This window comes from Lissotriton helveticus, chromosome 4_2 (assembly GCF_964261635.1).
Source record: "Lissotriton helveticus chromosome 4_2, aLisHel1.1, whole genome shotgun sequence".
In the NCBI taxonomy this organism is placed as follows: domain Eukaryota; kingdom Metazoa; phylum Chordata; class Amphibia; order Caudata; family Salamandridae; genus Lissotriton; species Lissotriton helveticus.
This window is the reverse complement of record NC_136064.1, coordinates 14,421,470-14,446,713: the sequence shown is the minus strand read 5'-3', so window position 1 is coordinate 14,446,713 and position 25,244 is coordinate 14,421,470. Positions and strand designations below refer to the sequence as shown.

General features: G+C 46.4%; 1 protein-coding gene across 1 annotated transcript in view; it reads right to left on the bottom strand.

The window, feature by feature from the left end:
• The window catches only part of ZC3H12B (zinc finger CCCH-type containing 12B), a 373,174-nt gene that overhangs the window by 193,646 nt on the left and 154,284 nt on the right, over positions 1-25,244 (bottom strand). The window lies entirely within an intron of this gene.

Here is a 25,244-nt window from a genome sequence, read left to right as displayed (position 1 = left end):
GTGGGAAAGGGGCCGTACAACCATAGATTTCATAGGAGTGCAGGAGGAGGTCCTTCAGAAGAAACACATACCTGTGAAGAATAAAAAAAAGGAAAAGCCACTTCGGCGCATGGCTTACTTCAGCACAATTTTCTACCAGATGAATGTGCAGCATAGATAAATTTGGCACAACTCCTCGGATTCTTTCTTAATCACTAGAAAACTTAAATTAACTTCAAATGTAAAAGTAAACTGTAATATTTATATTTCCAAGATTTTACCTTCACACTTTGAATTTAGCTCTTAGTTCTATTTTCACACCTCACATTTTTGTGTTTTATTGAACAGTTCATAAAAAATATAAATGAAAACATACCTTTTATGTAGTAGAACAATCAGAGTATTCAAACATGGCTCACACCAAGGACAAATAATATTTCTGTATTTGTCGATGTACCTTAAAAGCAGGTGAAGTTAGCCGCTTAACCGCGGCGGCAATTCCGCTGCGGAGCAGCGGTTTAGCGCAGTGGGCGGGGCCGCGTCGGCCAACGGACATGCACAGCACTACGAAGGTAGTGAGCGCGACGGCCGTTGGCCGACAGAAGCACCAAGGGGTTAAATATGTTTGTTTTGCCCACAAGAATATGAAAACTTCAGTGACCGATGGTCCACGCAAATTGTGTTTAGTTGATTGAACATGTCCGCAGTTAGATGACAAAACTAAAGGGAAACAATATGAGAACCTAGAAATGAAAGAGCTTGATTTACAAACACATTTGCATCCTCAAATCTATATTTATTAGTTAAAATAGCAATATTCCCAAGAATTTACCAAAGGAATCCTGGCAGGTTTAGATGGTTTAACTACTGCAGATTTCTCAGACACAAGTTTAGAAAAGTCTGCTGCAGTAAGTCACTCACACAGGTTGCGAAGTGAGTGTTTAGACTTGGAAATTTGTGAAGGCCCACACATTTTGATATTTTTTTGGCATACACAAAATCCGTTCGTCCATTTTCTCAACTTGCAAAAGGGTACTGGCAAGTTCAACAGGTCTGCCAGTTGGTACCAGCTTATTGCTTTGCCAGAGCTTAAAAAAAAAGTTTGTATACATTTTCACAAAAATATATATACTTTTTAAATGGCTGCCCAGGTGTGCAAAGTCATGCGCATACACACTTGGACATCTTTGAATATTTTTAAAATAAAGTTTTACAAAAACCAAGATGTTTGCTCTAGTAAATGTGCACATGTTATCAAACAGGTACCCGTGGTGGAATGATGTTTACTAAGACTGCAGCATGAGCATGCATATGCGAGCACATGCAAAAGCAGCCATCTTTGCATGCATCAGTAGCCCATTCACAAAGGTAGTATCCACTTGAGGTGTGCTCGTGGAATGGAGCATAATGCAAATGGTAGCAAAGCTCAGTAGCAGTCTAGGAAGCTGTCTGGCCATCAAAGAGTTTAGAAAAGTGATACAAATTTAAAAAAGACTTAAAAAAAAAAATAGCACGCTTGTCCCTGGCACTACTTCTTGCATGGGTGATGGCATTGAGCTTTGGCAGAGTGCGACTATTAACAGCGTAAAGAACCAATGGCTGATGTGGGCTGACCTACTGCCCCCATGTTGTGGTGATACAGACAAACAATGGTCCGATCGGAAAAAGCAACAAGAGGCATAGGAGCACTGAATATATCAAAAGATCTCCTACCACTATATGGAAAAGAAAAAAAACAGTCTTTTAGATTCAATCCACAGTTAAGAGGTTCTACTTCCAGGAGCATTTGGATGGCAGCGATATGTAGGGTGGGATGTATTTCACACTCCTGCCTCTGTCTGAAGGGTGACCTGGAGCTTGGGGCTGCAGCGATGTTTGGGGACTTAAGGAGACTCTGCGGAATTATCACAAACAGGAAATTGGCATTTTTTACACCGTGATTTGTCCTGCAAATATCGCCGTTCCATTATGGACAGTATATCCCCCCTGCAGCACCTACCTGGTGCATTCTGGTACCTGCAGTTTTCTATAAATTGCGGTGTTGGTGAGCAAGCACGAGGGAGAGGGGGCGGAGCGGATCCCCACCAATGAGGAAGCGGCAGGACTCATATAATTGGTGTTTTAAAAGCCGCCTGAACATTCAAGGCATCTGAAGGCGAAATGCATTATGCCAAATCTCTCCGAATAAAGTGTTTCCTGACTGTCCCCCGAGTGGCGGAGGTGTGTTGGATATATATATATATATATATATATATATATATATATACACACACACCACACACATATATACATATAACACACATACACATATACACATATATGCACACATATGTACACACATAGCCAACACAAGGCGATGATGAATAGAGCGGTGAAACTTTTCAGACACACCCCCAGTGAGGAAGAGGGTCAAGACTGGTTTGCATATGGCTGGGTGTGAACTGGGGTGGCACAGTGAGCTAAAGAATGATGGATTCAACCCAGATCTGTGACTGGGGGTGAGTGTCTGAAAAGTTTCAGTGCTCTGTCCATCATCTCCTTGTGTTTGCTTCATACACATCTATATACACACATATATATATATACACATATATACACACACATACATATATACACACATACAAATATATATATATACACATATACACACATAGACATATATACACTGTTGGACCCGGCCTCGTGGCGTGGTTCACCTCTGTCCCTCCACACCCTGTGAGCGTAGGCCTGTACCCCGAGTCCCCTGCGCAGCCACCCCGTTAGTGTAGCCTGCAACCCAAGCCTGGTCGTCCTACCCAGTGACGCCTAGATCCCCCGAGAACCTTGACCAGGCCTGCCTTTCCCGCTCCACGTCCGGCTCCGAGCGCCTAACCTTGCATGCCCCACAAGGCCCGGACGCCATCTTCCCTTCCCGACATCCCTGTCTCCCTAGGCCTAGCGTGACCCCGGCCCCAGCGAAGCCCAGACTCCAAAGGCTCGCCAGTCCCGGCTGGGGGGTAAAGGGCTCCCGAGTGAGATAAGCCAGGGAGTTTCGATGGCACCTCCGGCCTCCCCTGAGGGGCTGGTTTCTGTCACACCTTTGGCCCTCCCCTGTGGGCCAGGTTCAATCACCCCTCTGGCCTCCCCGAGGGCTGGCTCCAGACCCGCTGGGCGTCTGGGAATTCCCGGACCCATCTTTCAAAGGGATCAAAGAGCCAACCGCCGGACCTCGCCAACAACCAGCCCCCAGGGCCGGAGACCTCTGGGCGTCTGGGAATTCCCGGACCCATCTTTCAAAGGGATCAAAGAGCCAACCGCCGGACCTCGCCAACGACAAGCCCCCAGGGCCGGAGACCTCTGCCTGCGAGGGTCCGGAGATCAAAGAGTAGAAGGACTATAACTGGGCCCGCCTGACAACTAGCGGGCAGTTGTATCTTGGACCTGAAGCCTGCTGATCTGATCGCGGCTGACCCTAAGAAGACTCATCTGGAACCTCTGAGCCCTGCTGACGCTGTCGCGGCTCCTTCTTCGCCTTAAGGAACTGAACCATCGGAGCCCTGCTGACGCTGTCGCGGCTCGACCTCTAAGACCATCGGAGCCCTGCTGACGCTGTCGCGGCTCGACCTCTAAGACCATCGGAGCCCTGCTGACGCTGTCGCGGCTCGACCTCTAAGACCATCCGAGCCCTGCTGACGCTGTCGCGGCTCGACCTCTAAGACCATCCGAGCCCTGCTGACGCTGTCGCGGCTCGACCTCTAAGACCATCCGAGCCCTGCTGACGCTGTCGCGGCTCTCACGAACCTCTCCCGATCAAGCCCTGCTGACCTCGTCGCGGCTCGAGGAGTACTCTGGTCCGGCTGGACCATCGAGACCACCATCATGACCGAGCCGACTCGACGAAGGTGAGGCAACCAGTACGACCACCATCCCGTACCCCCCGACTCGAGGATTGAGAGCTGTGCGTAGGGTACGCCTCGTACTGACCCAGAGACTAAAAGACTGTCCCACTTCCCTCTTCCCGAATCCTCAGAGACTTTGTGGTCCTTTGGCCACCGTGTATGTAAGAGTGCTTCCTTCGTTATTTGCTTAAATAAAGAACTTGTTCCTAAAATCCAACTGTGTAGTGTCTGTTCGTAGTGTGGTGTGAGCTCAGTGTGTACGATCCCAGACCCAAAGTCCTCCCCGGTGAGGACCTCACAATCAAGACTCGGCAAGTTCTGTGGGAGAGGTGGATCTTGGGGTGTCTGGGTGAGCACAACCTGGCCCTCGGAGATTGCCCCTTCTAACATACACACATACATATATATATATACATACACATATATACACACACATATATACACATATATACACACAAATATATACACACAAATATATACATATACACACACACACATATACATGTATACAAACATATATATATATACATACACACAAATATATACATACACACACACACATATATATATATATATATACACACACACATTTACATGTATATGCATATATATATACATATATACAAATATATATACATATATATACACAAATATACATACATATATATACAAATATACATACATATATATACAAATATACATATATACATATACACATATATACACATATATACATATATAAGTTATGTTATATAAGATTTTATAGCGCGCTCAATTACTACTGGAGTATCCTGGCGTGGAGGGGTGATGCAGCAAGGCAGAAGCTATTTAGAAAAACAGAAAGTTAAGCTGACATTTTAAACAGATGAGTCTTAAGCGCTTTTTTAAAGAGCGAATAGGTCCGATTATCCCGAAGGGCCAAAGGTAGAGAGTTCCAGGCCACAGCTGCTTTAACCGCAATGGATTGTCCACCGAAACGGAAGCGTTTGAATCGTGGAACTGCCAACCGAAATTGGGTGGCAGATTGCAAGGGCCGATTAGGAAGGTAGAAAGAAAAGCGTTTCCTCAGATAGAGAGGACCTTGATCATGAATGGCTCTATGGGCGAAGGTAAGGGTCTTAAAGATAATTCGTTGAGCCACCGGAAGCCAATGAAGACTACGCAAGTGGAGACAAACACTGGTCCTCCTTTAGATGTTAAAAAGAAGTCTGGCCGTCGCATTTTGGATTATCTGAAGATGGTTAGTCAAATAAGCAGTGGAGCCACAAAACAGGGCGTTGGCGTAGTCAAGGCGGGAGAGAATACGTGCTCTCGCCACTGTTTCTCTCGCCATTCTAGGTAGAAGAGGGAAAAATTTCCGAAGAGCCACAAGGGTGCCAAAGCACCCGCAGATAAGTTTTTCAATATGGGCCTCAAATTTTAAGTCTTCCCCAAACCACACCCCAAGATTTTTTGCAGGGTTACCCATGGAGCTAGGAAAGGGAGATCCACGGGCCACTGGGATTCTCTAAAATCTGAAGGAAACTGCCCAAACAGAAGGATTTCGTTTTTTTCTTCATTGCACTTTAACTGGGCGGAAGCTAACCAAGTAAAAACTGAGGAGAGACAGGTCTGGACAGGGGCAACATCTAAGTCCGTAGAAGGCCAGGTGAACAACAACTGAGTGTCATCGGCATAGGCTATTATTTTGGCGCCAAGCTGTTCAGCCAAGACAATCAGAGGTGTCACATATATGTTAAACAGTAACGGACTAAAAGTTGATCCTTGGGGCACCCCGGTGGCAAGAAGCTTGGCCGATGACTCAAACAGCCAAACCTGCTGAGTCCGAAAAGAGAGAAAGGAAGTCAGCCACTCAAGAGCCAAACCAGAAACACCAATGGCTGATAGACGTGAAAGAAGAAGCTGATGGGGAACCGTGTCGAACGCGGCAGAGAGGTCCAATAATATTAGAGCCGCTCTGCCGCCAGCGTCCAAACAGTCCCTAATGGCCTCTGAAATTTCCACCAAAGCCGATTCAGTGCTGTGGGCAGCACGAAATCCGGACTGAGCCAGATGGAGGGCATTAGATGTGTCCACAAAGGTATTCAATTGTCAGAAAGCAATCTTTTCACCAACTTTGGCAAACACTGGCAATAAGGAAATTGGCCGGTAGTTGGCTGGAACTTCCGGATCCAGACCAGCTTTCTTCAGCAGTGGCAACAGTTTGGCCTGCTTCCAGCAATCCAGAACTGTTGCCGATTTAAAAGAGACACTGACAATTTCGGTAACCTCATGACATACCACCTCGGCCACACCGCTGAGAACGCGGGCGGGACAAGGGTCGGTAGGTGATCCTGATTTCAGAGATTTTAAAACTGCTAAGATGTCAGCTCCAGAGGGTGGAGCAAATTCCTCAAAGGTGAAGGCCGTAGAAAAAGAGGGAGAGGAATGAACAGGAGCTAAAAGGCTCTGACTGAGGCAGGTGGTCCGCAAACTGGCCTGAATCCCTTCGATTTTGTTTTCAAAGAATGACGACAAGTCCTCACACCAGCGCCCAGAAGATGGCAATACTGGTTGCTCGGCGCATGGAACAAGAAATCTGTTAACAATAGCAAAAATGTACCTACTGTTATTCTTGGCCTTCGAGATCCTACCCGCGAAATATTCACTCTTAGCCATCCTGATACTAGCATAGTACTCCCTCTGAGCAGATCAAAGTAACACCTTAGCGGCAGGGCAATAGGCAAGCCGCCAACGTTTCTCCAGTCTTTTACAACCTAGTTTAAGCTCTCTTAAGGCCGGTGTACACATATACACATATATACAAATTTTAAAAGCGTGCCCCGTCTTTGCCTATCCTACAAAGGAAAGTATACAAATGAAAATAATGGCAAATATGACATTGAACTTACTAAAGGATATCACTAACCTCAACTCAAAGGACTACAAAGTCCATCATGCTCGAATGAACATTATGCAAAGCCAAGCCCACTGGGGGTAATTTGAATAAAAACCGGAAAAAGGTGAATTGAGTTGAGCCTTCAATGTTTGTTTGTGCCCTGGATGAAGAGGCGTGAAATGCCTCTAAACGCGTCGGCATCGGAGAACTTTTATGGCAATGGAGGGACAGGCTGCAAAAAGGCAGAAGTGACCTGACGGTTGGGAGCGTGGTCGAGTGCTCCTTTTAATGCTTCAGGGCGTTTGTCTGCAAAAAATTTACTTTCCACGGCAGCCTGGCCGTGAAAAGGAGCACCATTCCGAATCCTGGGAAGGCTGCAGAGCGGAACGATTCTACTCGGAGCATCATCACGCTCCATATGCAAATTTTAAAAGCGTGCTCCGTCTTTGCCTGTCCTACAAAGGAAAGTATACAAATGAAAATAATGGCAAATATGACATTGAACTTACTAAAGGATATCACTAACCTCAACTCAAAGGACTACAAAGTCCATCATGCTCGAATGAACATTATGCAAAGCCAAGCCCACTGGGGGTAATTTGAATAAAAACGGGAAAAGGTGAATTGAGTTGAGCCTTCAATGTTTGTTTGTGCCCTGGATGAAGAGGCGTGAAATGCCTCGAAACGCGTCGGCATCTGAGAACTTTTATGGCAATGGAGGGGCAGACTGCAAAGAGGCAGAAGTGACCGGACGGTTGGGAGCGTGGTCGAGTGCTCCTTTTAATGCTTCAGGGCGTTTGTTTGCAAAAAATACATATACATATATACATACTTACATATACATACATATACATACATACATATACATACATTTACATACATACATTTACATACATATATATATCACGTTTTGTCCCGAAACCACCTTTGATTATAGCAACCCCAGGATAGATGTCTACAAATTCATAAGGAGGTTGAAGTTAATCACATTTTTCAAATGAAAATAAAACACTTCCAATCTCTCAAACGTGTCTACACCTGGGATATCTGATGAACAGACCCTGACCGTGGCTGACATTCCCACACTCCGCATCTTGGGAGAATTAGCTGCACCCGGTACACCAAAACCTACACAGCAGCTATTGCAGGACGAAGGTATCGAAAGTTCATGTAATGTACCGAGCCCCTTCAAGCCACACTTCACCTTCACACCTATCATGCCAAGAGATGCAATAGACATCTATAGTGATGTCATTATTGATGAACTCAAATCCCTTCACATCAAAACTGCTAGACAATCTACCAACAAGCGGCAACGTAATCAGAAATGCAATGATCTTATGAAGAAGCTAAAAGATGATAGTGAAATTATCATCAACAAAGCTGATAAGGGTGGGAACATTGTGTTGTGGCCACGGAATTTGTATCTTGAGGTAGCCAATAGACAATTAAATGATATCAGCTGCTACAAACTATCGAGCCATAAAGAAGTGGATAATAGCAACGAAGACCTCAGGAAGCACTTCAACACCTTCAGGTCGCAGGGCCAACTGAGTAAAGATGAATGTTCATTTCTCAACAATGAGTCACCAGTTCTCCCCATCCTTTATTTTTTGCCCAAAGTGCACAAGAATGTGACCCCGATACCTGGACGACCCATCAATCCTGCTAGGAAAAGTTTGTGTGAGAACATCTCCAAATACGTAGACTTTTTTCTCCAAGATCTGGTCTCCAGCCAAAAATCCTGCATGAGAGATACCAGTGACTTCTTACTCAAAGTAAAAGACATACCATGGCACGAGGACTATTTGTGAATTTCCCTAGATATCACATCGTTGTACACGAGTATTTGTCACCAAGATGGCTTATCTGCATGTCGTTACTTCTTGGTAAAAGCCAGATTAATTGCCATAAACACAATGACCTCATTTTGTTCCTAATTGATTTGTGTCTTAGGCACAACTTTTTCATGTTTGGTAAGAAAGTTTACCAGCAACTCAGGAGTGTGGCCATGGGGGCGTGTTTCTCGCCTAGCTATGCATGTGTACATGTTGGCTGGTGAAAGGAGCGGGTCCTCATGGTCAAACATTCGGGGGCATTCAACAACAACATAGTGTCTTGGTTGCGTTACATAGAGGACTTTTTTAATTTGGCGAGGTGATGTGAACAGTGCTAAAGCTTTCATTGATCAGATCAACACCAACGATCTCAACTTGGAATTTAATGCCAACATCAGTGCCACCTCTGTCGAATTTTTGTACGTCCTGTTGTACAGCGCCAATGGTACCCTGCACTCAAAACTCCATAGAAAGCTCACAGCAGGCAATTCTACACTGCACACCTCTTGTTTCCACCCTTGGCACCTTATAGCCAGCATTCATATGGGGAAATGTTAGGTTTAGCTAGAATATGCAGTAACCAAGAAGACCTTCATGAGTGTCAGGGGGAGGCAGCTAAAAGATTCAGAGCACGCGGTTATTCAGCAGTGGCCATACGCAAAGCCACGGACAGAGCCAACGCCCTCCCCAGGGATGAACTGTTAATGGATAAACCGGCACCTGACAACATCAGTGCAGCCAACATTCTTGCTGAGCCCAACAACACAGTCACCACTAGACTTATCATAACTCACAACACGGAAGAAAGAGTCATTAGGTCAGCCATAAACAAACATTGGGGTATCATAAAATCAGACCCTACGCTGGGACCATTAGTGGCTAAACAACCTGACATAACCTACAGGAGGGCATTTTCAATGCGTGATGCGTTAGTCAAAAACAGTCCTGAGATCGCAACCACTCAGAACTGGTTGTCTGATAGAAAGGGTTTTGTCAAATTTTTGTCAAATGTCACAGTTGTAGGGCGTGCAAATTTGGTAAGAACATCATGCAGTTGGACTCTACATTCAGGTATACACCACTCAAAATTAAGTATAGGCTAACATACAGAACCGAGTTTGCTGTGTACATTCTTGAATGTAAATGTGGGTTACGTTATATTGGGAGTACGAAGTTACAGGTTCACTTGCGTATCCTCCAGCACCTCAGGGCGATCGTTAACAGCGATCCTGCGTACCCTGTAGCCAGACATTTTAAGGAGGTGCATAACAACAACCTGGAGCACCTCCAATACCTCAGTCCAATACTCGGTCATTGACTGCGTCCCAGCACTTAGAAGGGGTGGTAACAGAGAGAAGCTTCTCAGGCAGTTCAATACCAAGGCGCCCGCCGGCCTTAACACCAGCGAGGATCTGCACCATTTCCTTTGAGAGGGAGTCACTCACTATCAAGGGCACACCATGTGATGGAGTTTCTTTTTAAGTGGTCTGGCATATTTCACCATTGTTCATAATTTGAGCTCACTCCGTCCCGATTGTATCACAGCTGTGATATGGGGCTTGCTAACTGATAGCGCTGTGATGTTCATAAGACGTTTTGTTGTGTACCAGTTTGTCCAGATTTAACTCCACCTTCAGCTTTTTAACCAATTTCTTGTTTACTTTATAACTGTTTTACACATGCATTATGTCTTAACTTGTAGTCTGCAATATGCAGATATCCCGCGCTTCGCATGCATTTTGCATAGGATTGATCCTAGCGATAATGTATCTGCTGGCACATTCCAGTTGAATTGATGATGTCAATTTTTGACTTGACTTTTGATTTCCATTTATTATTATTTTTTCTTTCCGCATATTTTGTATTAACAGTATATGTCACTTTTACATGCTTTTGAGGGGACATCATCCCTGCACTGTCACTCACTGCATGTTTGTGCACTATGCACGCACGTCTGCCTCAAGTTGTATATAAACACCACTCATTTCAAGCTTTACCCTCATTCACTGTCATTATGACAATTTCCCAGTGGCGGTTAACCATGCATTTAAGCAATTTTATCATTTGTATCATCTTGGCTGCATCTTTTTCATTTGTTACGTAGATCCGCCTCACTAGATACATGCTATGACAACATGTACACCCAGACACATACGGGGATAACTGCCGGCCGATAGTTCTTTTGATCAATGCCTATCTCACACGTGTTAAATTGTAACGTGGCGTACGCAATCCGATAGCGCAACGCTTTATGGCATTGTTCTTGGCCACAAGAGGAAGGCGGTTCACTAGCACATATATGGGGACATTTTATTTAAGTGACCTCTGCATAAAACGCACTCTGCTTTTAACAATCTATATAATGTTGGTTTCTTTTACGTACTGTCTCGCTGCACACGCAGACATCTCGCATGCAGTTACTGACTTTTGCAGCACACAAGAGTTCAGCATAGTCTGTTCATCATGTCAATGCACACATAAGTAACTGAGATGTCAATCTACCTGTTAACAGTAAAGCAACGAGTTTACCAACAGTCAGCATATGTTGTAAAATGCCCAGTCATGATGATGAACATGGAAAAAACACTACCACTGCCACTTGTATTTCAATACATTTTTTGCTATCAGCGCGCCATGTGAACAAGGCCGCATGTCTGGCGGCCGAAACGCGTCATTTGGACCTCTGATGTGTGATTAAACAACACTTTCTATTGAATATTGCCTATGGAGTCTGTCTCCTGTGTTGCGCGCTCCTGTGGATGGTTTAAAGTCTGGGATTTCGTGGTGAATACATATGTACATATGTATATATATATATATATATTCAGCTCAGGATCCTTACTGTACTGGCGTACCAAAGGAAAACCGCACTCCGGGCAGCTTCAAATGCAAGTTTCTTTATTTCTTTACAGCAACAGACGTGTTTCGGCAGAAGTGCCTTTCTCGATGTTATATATATATATACACGAGACAGGATTCGCCACAAGCAGCTGCTCAATTCCATACAGGTAAGACGAAAAGCGGACCCAAGGTTTTTGGTGCAATATCAAGTGGTTTATTAAGTGCCCAGCATGTTCGCCATTACGCGTTTCGACCCCAACTCGGGTCTTGATCATATATATATATATACATATATATATATATATATGCACAAACCTCCTTCCAAACGAAAGAAGACAGCGACCCAGGAGGAAACGGTAGGAAACACTGGTTTATTGACACAGATGCGAATGCATTTCGGCAGCCTATCTGCCTTCCTCAGCGCCCAAAGCGTCCTACCAGTGAAATGTCACGCTGCAAGTAAGTCCCTCATTAGAACGCTTGCGAGTGCAAGCCAACTCCGCCCCCTTTGTGATGAATGCAAAATTTCCTAGCTAACGTAACGGAAAGTTTCAATTCTATTAAGGACAAGGAGGCGAGGATTATGCAGTCCTTTCTTCTCTTTATTATAATCAGCACTTCAAAGAAAACCAATCAAAACGTTTTTCTTGAACCACAACTCCCATGAGCACATGGGAAAACAGTGTCCATAACAACCAACAGCCAATGATGGAGCCGTCCACCGTATAACTAGCCATGACGTCCTCTTCTATTCCTCGTCTTCTCTGTGAGGCAGAAATTCTCGTAAGACATATCATTCTTTCTGGTCGTGTCCTAAAGTAAATAAGGAGAACGTTATCCAGTTCTTCTGACCAGAAGCGAGGCACGTCAATACATAGCATGTAGAGAGACTACGAAGCATAATGATTTGTGCCTAAACATTACAGATTGCAACCAGTGAACTGACAAGTTAACAAACAGCGATTCTCACAATGCATTGCATAAATACAGTTGAACAATACTTCAAAAAGTAGTACTTACTGAAATACGAAGGTACACGGGGGGGAGGCCGCCCCGGCCCGGGTGGGATAATCCTCGCCTCCTTGTCCTTAATAGAATTGAAACTTTCCGTTACGTTAGCTAGGAAATTTTGCATTCTATGTCAGGACGGAGGCGAGGATTATGCAGTTTCAAAGCTTATCCACAACAAGCTCTGCTGCGCCATAGAGAGGCTTGAAGTAAAACTTTTTGAAGGTAGACTCCGAGGACCAGTCTGCTGCTGCCATGATGTCCTCTAACCTACCACCTACCTGAATGGCCTTAGAAGCCATGGCACCTCTAACAGAGTGAGCTCCGAAAGTTGCCACATCTATGCCCGCCTCGGCCATAAACCAACGGACCCACCGGGCAATAGACGGAGTCGAAACCGCTGTAAAAGGTTTCCTCAGAGCAATGAGGAGTTGACGCTCCCCCGGCGGGTGACAATCCTCGGTCATATCTTCGTACGCCTTAAGGCAACGCACCACGCACAATTTTGGGTGGTCCGAGAAGGACGGATAGGATACTGACCTGATGCTAGTCTTTGTGCGACTAGCCACCGTGAACGTTACCCCTTCCGGAGTAAAAACGCGTGCCGAGACGTCAAGCGCCCGCACGTCAGAGACTCGTTTACACGAAATCAGACACGGCAACATAGCCAGCCTAGCTGACAGTTCTTTCCTAGACAAATAGATGTTATCACGCCGAGAGGTAAAGAACCTGAGAATGATATTGACATCCCAGAGGTTGGAGTACCTGGGCTCGGGAGGAGTAGAAAGCCTGGCGCCCTTCATGAGTGTGCAAACCCAAGGGTGTTCTCCCGCCGGACGTCCATCGACGTGGACATGCCCCGCCGAAATGGCGGACCTGAAAGAGTTAATGGACCGATACGCCAACCCCGAGTCGGACAGTTCGGCCAGGAAATTCAGAACGAGGGTAATGTCGGCCCCCACCGGATCGGCGTGTCTTCCCAGACACCAACGACGCCACCGTTGCCAAGCCGATCGGTACCTCTTGATCGTACCAGGGGCCCAGGCCCTGCTGATGAGTTCTGTTGCTCCCGCCGAAAGGCGGTCGTCCTGCCACCGTCCCCGGAAATCTCCATGCCATGAGGACAGGGTCCCCTGAAGTACCAGCGGGTGCCCCTCTCCCAGAGGCCCCGAAAGCAGTGACGGAAACGAGGGCAGTTGAATTAGACAGTCCCAAGACGGTTCCAGCAGTGAAGGAAACCAGGCTTGAGCCCGCCAAAAAGGGGGGTCACTAGGACCAGAGAGGCCTGTTGGCGGCGTACTTGAACCGCTACTCAAGGAATCATGAGAAAAGGAGGAAAGGCGTACGCCTGTTCCGTCGACCAGGCCTGTAAGAAGGCATCGACCGCGACCGCCTCCGGGTCCGGTCTCCAGCTCACGAACCTCTGAAGTTGACGGTTGAGCCGGGAGGCAAACAGGTCCAGCGTGAACGGACCCCACGCTCCCTGCAGGGCCTGAAAGACCGCTGTGTGCAGCCTCCAATCGCTGAAGTCCAGGAAGTTTCTGGAGTGCCAGTCCGCTATCGAGTTCTGCGTGCCCGGGAGATATTCCGTCGAGACCGAAATCTGATTCTCCAGGCAATAGTGCCAGAAATCCTACGTCCGAAATCTGATTCTCCAGGCAATAGTGCCAGAAATCCTACGTCAGGTTCGCTAAGGCCTTGGACCGAGGTCCACCCAGGCGATTGATATACTGAACCGCTGACATGATGTCCATGCGCAGCAGAATACAGCACGACACTCTGTTCTGCGTCAGAGACTTGATCGCGAAGGAGCCCGCCAAAAGCTCCAGGCAGTTGATGTGGAGACGAAGTTCGTCCTCCGACCAACGGCCCCCCATCGTGATCTCGCCGCAACGGGCTCCCCAGCCCGCTCTGCTGGCGTCCGAGTCTATGATCAGATCCGGGCTGGATCCGAAGATCGCTCTCCCGAGCCATGCACTCATGTGTTCTATCCATCAACACAACTCCGTTCTCGTTTCCTCTGGAAGGGAGATGAGCTCGGAATAAATGAGGCCTTTCCGGAGATGTTGTGCCTTCAGGCGTTGAAGAGCCCTGTAGTGTAGTGGGCCCGGAAAGATCGCTTGGATCGAGGAGGAGAGGAGGCCCACAATACGAGCCAGATGTCGAAGGGAGATCCTGTATCTCCTCAGGGTCTGAGAAAGTTCCTTGCGGATCTTGTTCACCTTCTGTTGCAGGAGACAGAGGCTCGCCGTGTCGGAATCTATGAGGAAGCCCAGGAAAGAGATTTGTTTCTTCGGGAGGCGATCCGATTTCGGGGCATTCACTACAAAGCCCAGGTCCTGGAGCAGGCAATAGTCATGGTCAAGTGTGACCGCAGACGATCCGACGATTGATCCATGATCAGGATGTCGTCGAGGTAGATGATCATCCGAACCCCCCTCTCGCGTAGTGTTTCCACCACTGGCCGAAGGAGCTTCGTAAAGCACCATGGTGCCGACGAGAGGCCGAACGGAAGGGCTTGGAATTCGTAAACCTCCTCGTTTCACAGGAGCTGAAGGAAGCGCCTGTGAGGGGGAAAGATCGGTACCGTGAGATACGCGTCCTTCAGATCCGGACGGACCATCCAATCCCCTTGAAGGAGAATGTCCCGGAGAAGATGGATGTCCTCCATCTTGAAGTGGCGGTAGACTAGCCACTCGTTGAATTCTCGTAAATTGATAACCGGGCGGAACCCTTTGTCCTTTTTCCGGACCAGGAAAACATTGCTGAGGAAGCCCGAAGGGTGCAGGCGCGTTCTGCGAAACGCGCCTTTTCTGAGGAGATCTGCGAGTTCTGTGTCGACAAGATGCTTGTCCTCTGAGGAGAAAACCAAGGGACGAGGGCGAACCCTCTGGAGGGGAGTGCCATAGAACTCTATCCTGAACCCCCTGACCGTCTGGAGTACCCACGGGTCTGAGGAGATCCTGCTCCAGTTGTGGAGGTGATCCCGAAGCCTCCCTCCCAGAACGACTGGGGAAAAAAAGGGGGTAACACTCACCGGAGGGGCCTCCTGGTGCGTTTGCACCGCCGTGGTAACCTCTGCCGCGCCCTCGGCCGGCGCCTCTGCTAGGGTAGAAGTTCCCCTGGCGTCCATCGTTCCAGCCATTATTTCGGCGCCGCTGGGCCTTGTTGTTAGGGCCATGCTGGGGCTGGCGGCCGGAGGAGCGACCCCGTCCTCGTCCGGCCCCTGCAAAAACCCGTCCAGGAAAAATTTTCTTTATGGACGTTTGTGCTCTGTCGAATGCAGAGAAAGTTGTCACAAACTTGTTTAGTTGCCTAATAAAAGGCTCCCCAAAAAGCCTGCCTTGTGCAACAGGGCCCGCCTCCGACGTGGCCAGATCTCCTAGTTTCTGATCTATCTTAATGAGGAGGGATCTCCTCCGCCCTGCCGCCAACGCACAATTTGCGTTCCCCAGGAAGCATAGGGCCCGCTGAGCCCAACCTGCCACGACCTCCGTGGACATCGGAGACCCCGACTCCTTGGCCCTCTCGGCCAACTGGATGATCTGGGTGACGGGGCCTACGGCGTCCAGGAGCTTATCCTGGCAGCTGCGCCAGGAGCGATCAATACCCTTCCTGGGGTCTTTCATAAATTTGGCGAAGAACGCATACAATTTCCTCGGTTACACCCTCTCCCTCCAAGGGGAAACCATCATCAAGGTCTGAATTCGGGGCGACCTCGTCGCCATCCTCTCCGGGGTAGAAGCCCTCCCGGCAGGGTACATTTTTAAGCGTTCGCGCACTTTTTTATGGAAGGATTCCCTCAGGCGGTCGAACTCTTCCAAGTGCCCCGCGTGACGCTTCGCCGACTTTTCCCCCCCCCCCCCCCCCCCTGCGCGTCTTTGGCTCCGCGGTTCGCAGGAACTGCGCCACTGAACACCCCGGGGATACTTTGAGTGAGGGCCTCCACACTCTCCCGCAAAGGAGCCAGCACCGAAACCAGCGCCTGTGACAACGCGCGGCCAACCGCCGGCGGCAGTGGATGGGGGCAGCCAGGTTCTTCCGTCCCCTGGGTGAGGGGAGCCGACTGATCAACAGTCTGCATTGTGTGAGGGTGAGAGCACTAAACACCTTTGACTAATTACAGAAGGTAGCCCCCTCGCCGGTGCTCAGACAGTACCGCTGTCAAATAAGGGTGCGGTGACTGACAACCGCCACTAGAGGGCGTCGCGCACGAGGGCGCGTAACTACACCGGCCCGGTGTCGGGCGAGGGTTGGTGAGTCAGGTGATAACCTGCCTCAGCGCACCGATCCGAGGGGCAAGCGCCGCAGTCGCAGCCTTAACCCGAACAGCGGCGCCCTACGGAGCTAAGGGGAAGCGAAGGCGCTCTCCACAGAGCCCGCGATGAGGGGAACGGCAGAGACGGCGCAAGCAGCGCCTGACGCACGTCGACTGCCGAGGATCTGAAAGCAAATCACCACAAAGCAAGCGCTATTGCACAAGCAAAACAATTTATCTACACAAGACAACCAAACGTCAGGAAGATAAAAGGTGTGACTTATCTGACGAGCAGAGAAGAAAGAGGAATAGAAGAGGACGTCATGGCTAGTTATACGGTGGACGGCTCCATCATTGGCTGTTGGTTGTTATGGACACTGTTTTCCCATGTGCTCATGGGAGTTGTGGTTCAAGAAAAACGTTTTGATTGGTTTTCTTTGAAGTGCTGATTATAATAAAGAGAAGAAAGGACTGCATAATCCTCGCCTCCGTCCTGACATAGAATTCCCCGCACCTGTGTGCAGTCTCGAGTGTAGCGCAGGACTGCATATCCCAGAATGCAGCGTGATGGAAACTGGGAGCCATGGTGCAGGAGAATGGCGTAAGTGGTGACAATGTCATTACGAGGGGGCAGGGAACAGCGTGAGCCCCTTAGGATGCTGTGATGCAAATCCCGCTTTGGTATGCCAACTAGCCAGTGCTTCCTCCGGTCCCCCAATACCGTCACAACCACGTCGACCAAAGAGTCCATAGAGCAGGGGCTGAACCACAGTGTGCTCTACCTGGCATGGGATTAGCAATCCCAAAACTACTCGCTTTTCTCCTCGGTTTCGATGGTGGGCTCCCAGCCTTTCCAACCAACGCTGGCAAAACAAACCGAACTGCAGGAGTCCGAATCCCAGTGAAGCCGGTTGCCCAAGGCGTGACGGGGGTCATCTGAGGAGCGTCCCTGGGTGGCGCTGTAATTGATGCACAAACCTCCTTCCAAACGAAAGAAGACAGCGACCCAGGAGGAAACGGTAGGAAACACTGGTTTATTGACAGATGCGAATGCATATATATATATATATATATATATATATATTAGTCCAAAGATTACCTCAATGGGGCATCCATCGTCTCGTGGGGGTGGCGCGCTGCCGGTGAGGTGTCCGGTAGTCAATATGAAGTGCAAAACGGCGTCCCAAGCGCGCACTCAGGCACAGCAATAACCACACCAACAAATCAGGTCTGCCAATTAGTAGGGTTTATTCACGCCATAAGCCCTACGTGACGCGTTTCGCACTCCGTGAGTGCTTGTTCACACAATAGTCCTCAACACATTTGCTGTATTTACCGTGTGTACACACTAGACATCAAAGATGGACTCACACGCCTAACCTTGGTGTTAAAGGCGCCATCTTTCAGTGGGTCTAACTGAATGGTGATCCCGACAGTTATACAACTTCTCACTAGTATTCATAACATAAAACAATTGTCTGTTAACTGTAACTAAATTAAAGCACTTGTGCAGAAATTCACAATATACCATCATCATACCATTGCGATATTATTCACGGTAAAAATACATTGGCCAGGACTTATATTATAACTTATGCATATAGTCCATGTATATGATGGGTGTATTGCAAAAAATACAACAATAAACCCACTCGTGCTGGCACAAAATGCGGACCTTGTGATTGGGTCATCCAATCACGTGCTTAGTCTGTTAGCGCGTGATTGGCCAATGGAACATCCTGTAGTTCCCTTGGTAACTGACTCACATAATTGTAAACAATCCTAATGTAAAGTACATGTAGTCCCGTAGGTTCACTCGGTCGCCTGGGTGAAATCTCTCAGATATCACATATCCCCTGGTTAGTGGGTGTGTGAGAGCGATTGTATAAGTCTAGTGAAGATCCGTACTTCAAGTTCCCTTGTTAGTGGGGATGCCACTGGATGTCAACAGTCTAGAGTGTCCTGGTCGACAGAGGACTGGCACAATGTATGAATGTTCACACAAAAAAGAGCAAAGTTGAGAACTATGTTGAGGATCTGCATTGAAAAAACCCAGTTCCAACTACCAAAAGTGATAAGGTGCACTGTGATTCAAAAAACAAATATATAAAAGACATACTTGAGCTGGAAAATGGAGAAGGTCAGCGTTGAAAGGACTGGGGTGCTGATTTCATGGACCTGAGACTTAGTCCCACCCTTTCAACCTGTGGAAGGAAGCAAATGAGGACTAATGTACTAATGAAGTAAAATCATCCCAATATATATAACAAAAAAAATTATTCATGATGTAAATGTACATTGTATTCCTCATCGAGGTTGTGTCCTTTCGGAAAGCGGGTGCAGAGACCAATAATATATTTCGACTCTCTTTGTCTTAGTCTCAATACCCGGTTACCACCTCTAGTGGATAAGTTCACTTGTTCAACAATGTAGTATCTCAGAAGTTTAGCGTTGGAAAAATGATGACTCTCGAAATGCCTGGCAATGGGATATTGTTTGTCTATATTCGTTATAGCCCTGGTATGTTCCAATATCCGTTGTTTGGCCATTTTTGTGGTGCTGCCCACGTACCTCAGTTCACATGGGCATACAAGTATATACACCACAAACGTAGTAGTGCATGTCAAAAATTGTTTAATGGTTTCCATCTTGTTGGTACTAGGATTCCAATATTCTTTAACCATCTGACTACTCGCACAGGCTTTGCAGTGCCCACAAGGAAAAAATCCGGGAAGATCTACTCCCCGGGGTGTAATGTCACTGATCAAATTGTGTACTAGTAGATCACTCAAATTGCGGCCCCTGCGGTAGGTGATACTCGGCTTGGATGGTATGGTGCTACCTATTATGGGATCATTCTTCAGAATGTCCCAATTCTTGGTGATACTTTTCTTTATGTGTTTTTGATTGCCATTGTAGTCAAGGATGATGCGTGTGACCATTTCATCATCTATACTCTCATCATCTTTCCTTTGATTGGTCAGGAGGTCTTTGCGCTCCACGGATTTCACTCTGTTGATAGCTCTTTTGATTACCCATTTCGGATAACCCCTGTTGGTGAACCTTTGTACCATTGTTGCTTTCTCCTTTTCATAATCGTCAATGGTGCTGCAGTTGCGTTTCGCCCTGAGTAGTTCCCCGTAGGGGATACTCCACTTCAGGGGGTCAGGGTGGCTGCTCAGGGCGTGCAGTAAGGTGTTACCTGCTGTTTCTTTACGAAACAGTATAGTTTTGAGTTTGTTGTTTTCAACTCTCACCTTTGTGTCCAAGTATTCAATCTCCCTGTTACTGATGTTGCTAGTAAGAATAATGTTGTTATTGTTGGTATTCAATTTGGAGATGAATTCAATAGCTGCGTTTTTACTGCCCCTCCAGATTAGAAAAATGTCATCTATGTAACGTAGCCACATAGTGACATTCTGAAAATCTTCCTGTATATCTGGTCTATTTTTGATGTCAGCCTCCCATGCGCCCATGAACAGGTTGGCAAAGCTCGGAGCAAAGCATGTGCCCATCGCCGTGCCATGCAGTTGGACATAGATATCGTCATTGAACAGAAAATAGTTGTTAACTAGGCAGTGCCTCATCATGTCCAAGATCATTGTAGTATGCCCAAGGTACTTCATGTTACGAGTTTTCAAAAATCTGGCGCTTGCCTCTATACCTTGAGTGTGTTCTATAGAGGTATACAGGGAGCTAACATCTAGTGTTATGAGCAGTGAGTCCCTTTCCCACTTGACATCCTTGATTTTGTTCAGGAAGTCTTTGGTGTCACGTACATAGGTGGGTAGGCTCCTGACATATTCCTGCAAAAAATGGTCCACGTATCTGGAGATGTTTTCCAGTACACTCCCTCTGGACGAAATGATGGGTCTGCCCGGGGGATTATGTTTGCATTTGTGCACCTTAGGTAGCAAATATAATATTGGCAAAATTGGATGATCACGTTTGAGGTAGCAATATTCCTCCCATTCGATCCATCCTTTATCCTTCCAATCTGATAATTTATCCCAAATTGTGGTGATACTCAGATTGTATTCTTCTCTGTTACTTTTCTTGTAAGTTTTGCCATCATTGAGTTGCCTCAACGCTTCCCCTACGTACATGGTTTTTGGTAGGATAACAATATTGCCACCCTTGTCAGCAGGACGGATGACAATACTCTCATCTTCTGCTAACTCTGTCATAGCTTGTTTTTCTGCTGATGAGAGATTATGTTTGAAAGCCTTCATTTTTTTCTGCCAGTTCTGGCTCCTGTACTGAAGAAGTTCTTTCCCTACTATTTCTTGGAAAGTGTCTATGTTGTCATGATAAAGTTTAGGGGTAAAGGTAGATCGGGGTTTGAAATTACTTCTAGCACTGCTGTCATGTTGTATCTCAAGGGCTTCTAAGATACGTTTAGCTTCTAGGCTTATTTCATGTTCATCCATTTCATTGTTAATTTCATCTAATGCCAATAAATTGTCCATATCCCCAATAACTAGATTATCCTCCATCTCTCTAGGATTGGTGGTGTACACATTCCTACTTCTAGATGGTTTCAATACATGCCACTTTTTAAGTTTTAGTTTCCGACAAAACTTAAATAAGTCAATCTTGCTGTTAACATAATTCATGGGTACCGCGGGACAGAATGAAAGACCTAAACAAAGAGTACGTTTGTCTTTCATACTAATGTCTCTTGTGGAAAGATTAATTATAGTACAATTTACCTGGTCTTCATCCATCTTTAATATTTCTTGTCTTGGCCCTTCTTGTTTCCCACTTGGCCGCGTGCTCTGTTTCCTCCTCTGTTTGTACTTCTTCCTCTTCTTGTCCCGGTACCTCTTGGCCTTCCTCTTACTGGCGGAGGTGTTTGTTGATTCTTCGCCTGGAGTCGTGCTGAGGCCCTGGTTGCTTGTCGGCTCTGATTCATGAGCCGATACATCTCTAAAAAATTGGGTTTTGACTTTTGGGTTACTCCTTCTGCCGCCATTCCACTGCGTGAGCTGGTTATGCTGTTGTTTGAATCCGAGTTATCTGTGAGTGATGCACTTGTAAATTCATCATCCTCATCCAACTCTTCATTGCCAGCTCCATTGTTGTTATCCCGTTGTTGTATCTCATCGTACAGATGATCATATTTCTTAGCATGTGTCAGTATTCTTCCTGACTCATAATCCCCGCAGTCTCTGTGGAGTTTATATTGCTTTCTTCTTTTGATGTCATCCTCTAGTGTCTTGAGTCTTATTTTCATCTCGCTGATGTATTCAACAATGACTCCTTGTTCTTGATGTTTATTCAGCTCTGCTGCAATTTCCTCGATCTCCTTTTTGATTTTTGTTCTGTCCGCCCAGGCGTACTTTACAAGGATTTGCATCATCACTTTGGAACTCTGTGCAGAGTTTGCAGCCCAGTCATCCATCATTTGGGGATCTCGGGATTCGTACGAGGGAGTGATGTAGATACGCAAGCCTCTCGGTACCATATTTTTTTCTAAATAATCCTCCAAAGAGGTGGCTTCCCACCACTTGGACACCTCGTGTTTGTGGAGTTTTTCATACTTCCTAAGTAAATCCATAATTGGTTTGTTCGCTTTCACAGGTATTGTTGTGGATGCGCCTTTTCCTGGCGCCCTAGCGAACAATGATAATGCAGCTTCCCTTCTCTCCTTCTCATCCTCCATTTCTTGGAACTTGGGATTGAGACTTCAATCCCTTGACAGGCACAGTCTTAGTTGTGTGGTCAGTGTGCCACTCCGAGTTCTGGGAGTTCCCCCTTGTCAGCAAAAGGATCAGTTCTATGTCCGTGCTAATATTAGCAAATAAAGCTGGCCAACCCTGAAAGGTTTTCAATGCAGATCCTCAACATAGTTCTCAACTTTGCTCTTTTTTGTGTGAACATTCATACATTGTGCCAGTCCTCTGTCGACCAGGACACTCTAGACTGTTGACATCCAGTGGCATCCCCACTAACAAGGGAACTTGAAGTACGGATCTTCACTAGACTTATACAATCGCTCTCACACACCCACTAACCAGGGGATATGTGATATCTGAGAGATTTCACCCAGGCGACCGAGTGAACCTACGGGACTACATGTACTTTACATTAGGATTGTTTACAATTATGTGAGTCAGTTACCAAGGGAACTACAGGATGTTCCATTGGCCAATCACGCGCTAACAGACTAAGCACGTGATTGGATGACCCAATCACAAGGTCCGCATTTTGTGCCAGCACGAGTGGGTTTATTGTTGTATTTTTTGCAATACACCCATCATATACATGGACTATATGCATAAGTTATAATATAAGTCCTGGCCAATGTATTTTTACCGTGAATAATATCGCAATGGTATGATGATGGTATATTGTGAATTTCTGCACAAGTGCTTTAATTTAGTTACAGTTAACAGACAATTGTTTTATGTTATGAATACTAGTGAGAAGTTGTATAACTGTCGGGATCACCATTCAGTTAGACCCACTGAAAGATGGCGCCTTTAACACCAAGGTTAGGCGTGTGAGTCCATCTTTGATGTCTAGTGTGTACACACGGTAAATACAGCAAATGTGTTGAGGACTATTGTGTGAACAAGCACTCACGGAGTGCGAAACGCGTCACGTAGGGCTTATGGCGTGAATAAACCCTACTAATTGGCAGACCTGATTTGTTGGTGTGGTTATTGCTGTGCCTGAGTGCGCGCTTGGGACGCCGTTTTGCACTTCATATATATATATATATATACACACATATATATATATATATATATACACACACATATATATATATATATATATATATATATATATACACACACATATATATATATACACACATATATATATATACACACATATACATATATATATATATATACATACATATATATATATTCTGAACTCCGTTCCCAAATCCGCTTTTCAGCAACAAAAAGGATGCAGACCCAAAAGTTGTGCATAAGCCGTTTTATTTCGCCCGCACCACCGCCGTATATAAATATATAAACACACATATATATATATTTACATATATATATATCCTAAAACAAGGTTGCCCTCCAAGAAGATGCCACACTCGAGAGAGTTACTGCACAAAACACCACCGGTAGCAATCCTCACAGCATGGGGGCAGTTACTCATGGCCAAACTCGTTTCGAGCACCCTGGTGCCCTTGATCACTGGCAAGCACTGGCAGAAGGCAGGTTGAAAGTGTGCAGGTGCTATTTTATTGAAATAAAGAGTCCCGCCCACATGGGCGTCACACAGGCGGCATTCTGGATCTTATACTTCACAACATTAATGCCGATGACTCAACGTTCATAAAAATGTAAACACTGCCGCAGTCAGCATAATATTATAGTCCCCCTGTTAGGGTGAAAAACTTGCCTCCCACGCTAAAATTCGTGCCCATATTTGCCGATTATTGAGGCCTCTCTCGTTCACAGGACTGCCCGTAATTCCAGAGCACTGGGACCCGTTCACTCGCCGGTGGGGCTTCTTCGCGGCCGGACCAGCCGCATTTACATCCAAAAACAAGGTTGCCCTCCAAGAAGTTGCCACACTAGAGAGAGTTACTGCACAAAACACCACCGGTAGCAATCCTCACAGCATGGGGGCAGTTACTCATGGCTATAGGCGTTTCGAGAACCGTGGTGCCCTTGATCACTGGCAAGCACTGGCAGCAGGCAGGTTGAACGTGTGCGGGTGCTATTTTATTGAAATAAAGAGTCCCGCCCACATGGGCGTCACACAGGCGGCATTCTGGATCTTATAGTTCACAACATTAATGCCGATGACTCAAGGTTCATAAAAATGTAAACACTGCCGCAGTCAGCATAATATTACAGTCCCCCTGTTAGGGTGAGAAACTTGCCTCCCACGCTGAAATTCGTGCCCATATTTGCCGATGATTATGGCCTCTCTCGTTCCCAGGACTGCCCGTAATTCCAGAGCACTGAGACCCATTCACTCGCTGGTGGGGCTTCTTCGCGGCCGGACCAGCCGCATTTACATCCAAAAACATGGTTGCCCTCCAAGAAGTTGTCACACTCGAGAGAGTTAATGCACAAAACACCACCGGTAGCAATCCTCACAGCATGGGGGCAGTTACTCATGGTCAAGCACGTTTCGAGCACTGTGGTGCCCTTGATCACTGGCAACTTGGTTTTTGGTTATTCTAGTAAAATATGCGGACAGAGAGGCAAAAAATTGAACCAATTGACAATTGAAAAGCGAACCAATGAAAACATGCACTCTAACATTATGTAGATGCAATATATTTCTGAAAAAAAGAGAGTGGTCGCTTTTTGTAAACAACAAAGTTTAATTGAAACCTAGCACATATTGTTTCACAAATGTTATTTATATGCTTTTGGTTCATAGGTTCACTTGGGACACACTGCATAAACTGTAAATAATTTCAAGTATGTTATGTAAGATTATTTCACTGTAAAATTATTTTTCAAATATTATTACTGAAGAACAGAATCAATGTGTCTGAGTACTTTTCTATAAGACATCTCACCTTAATCCCTGCCTTATACATGCGATTAGTTCGCCTTGTCTTGATTGTATTATTA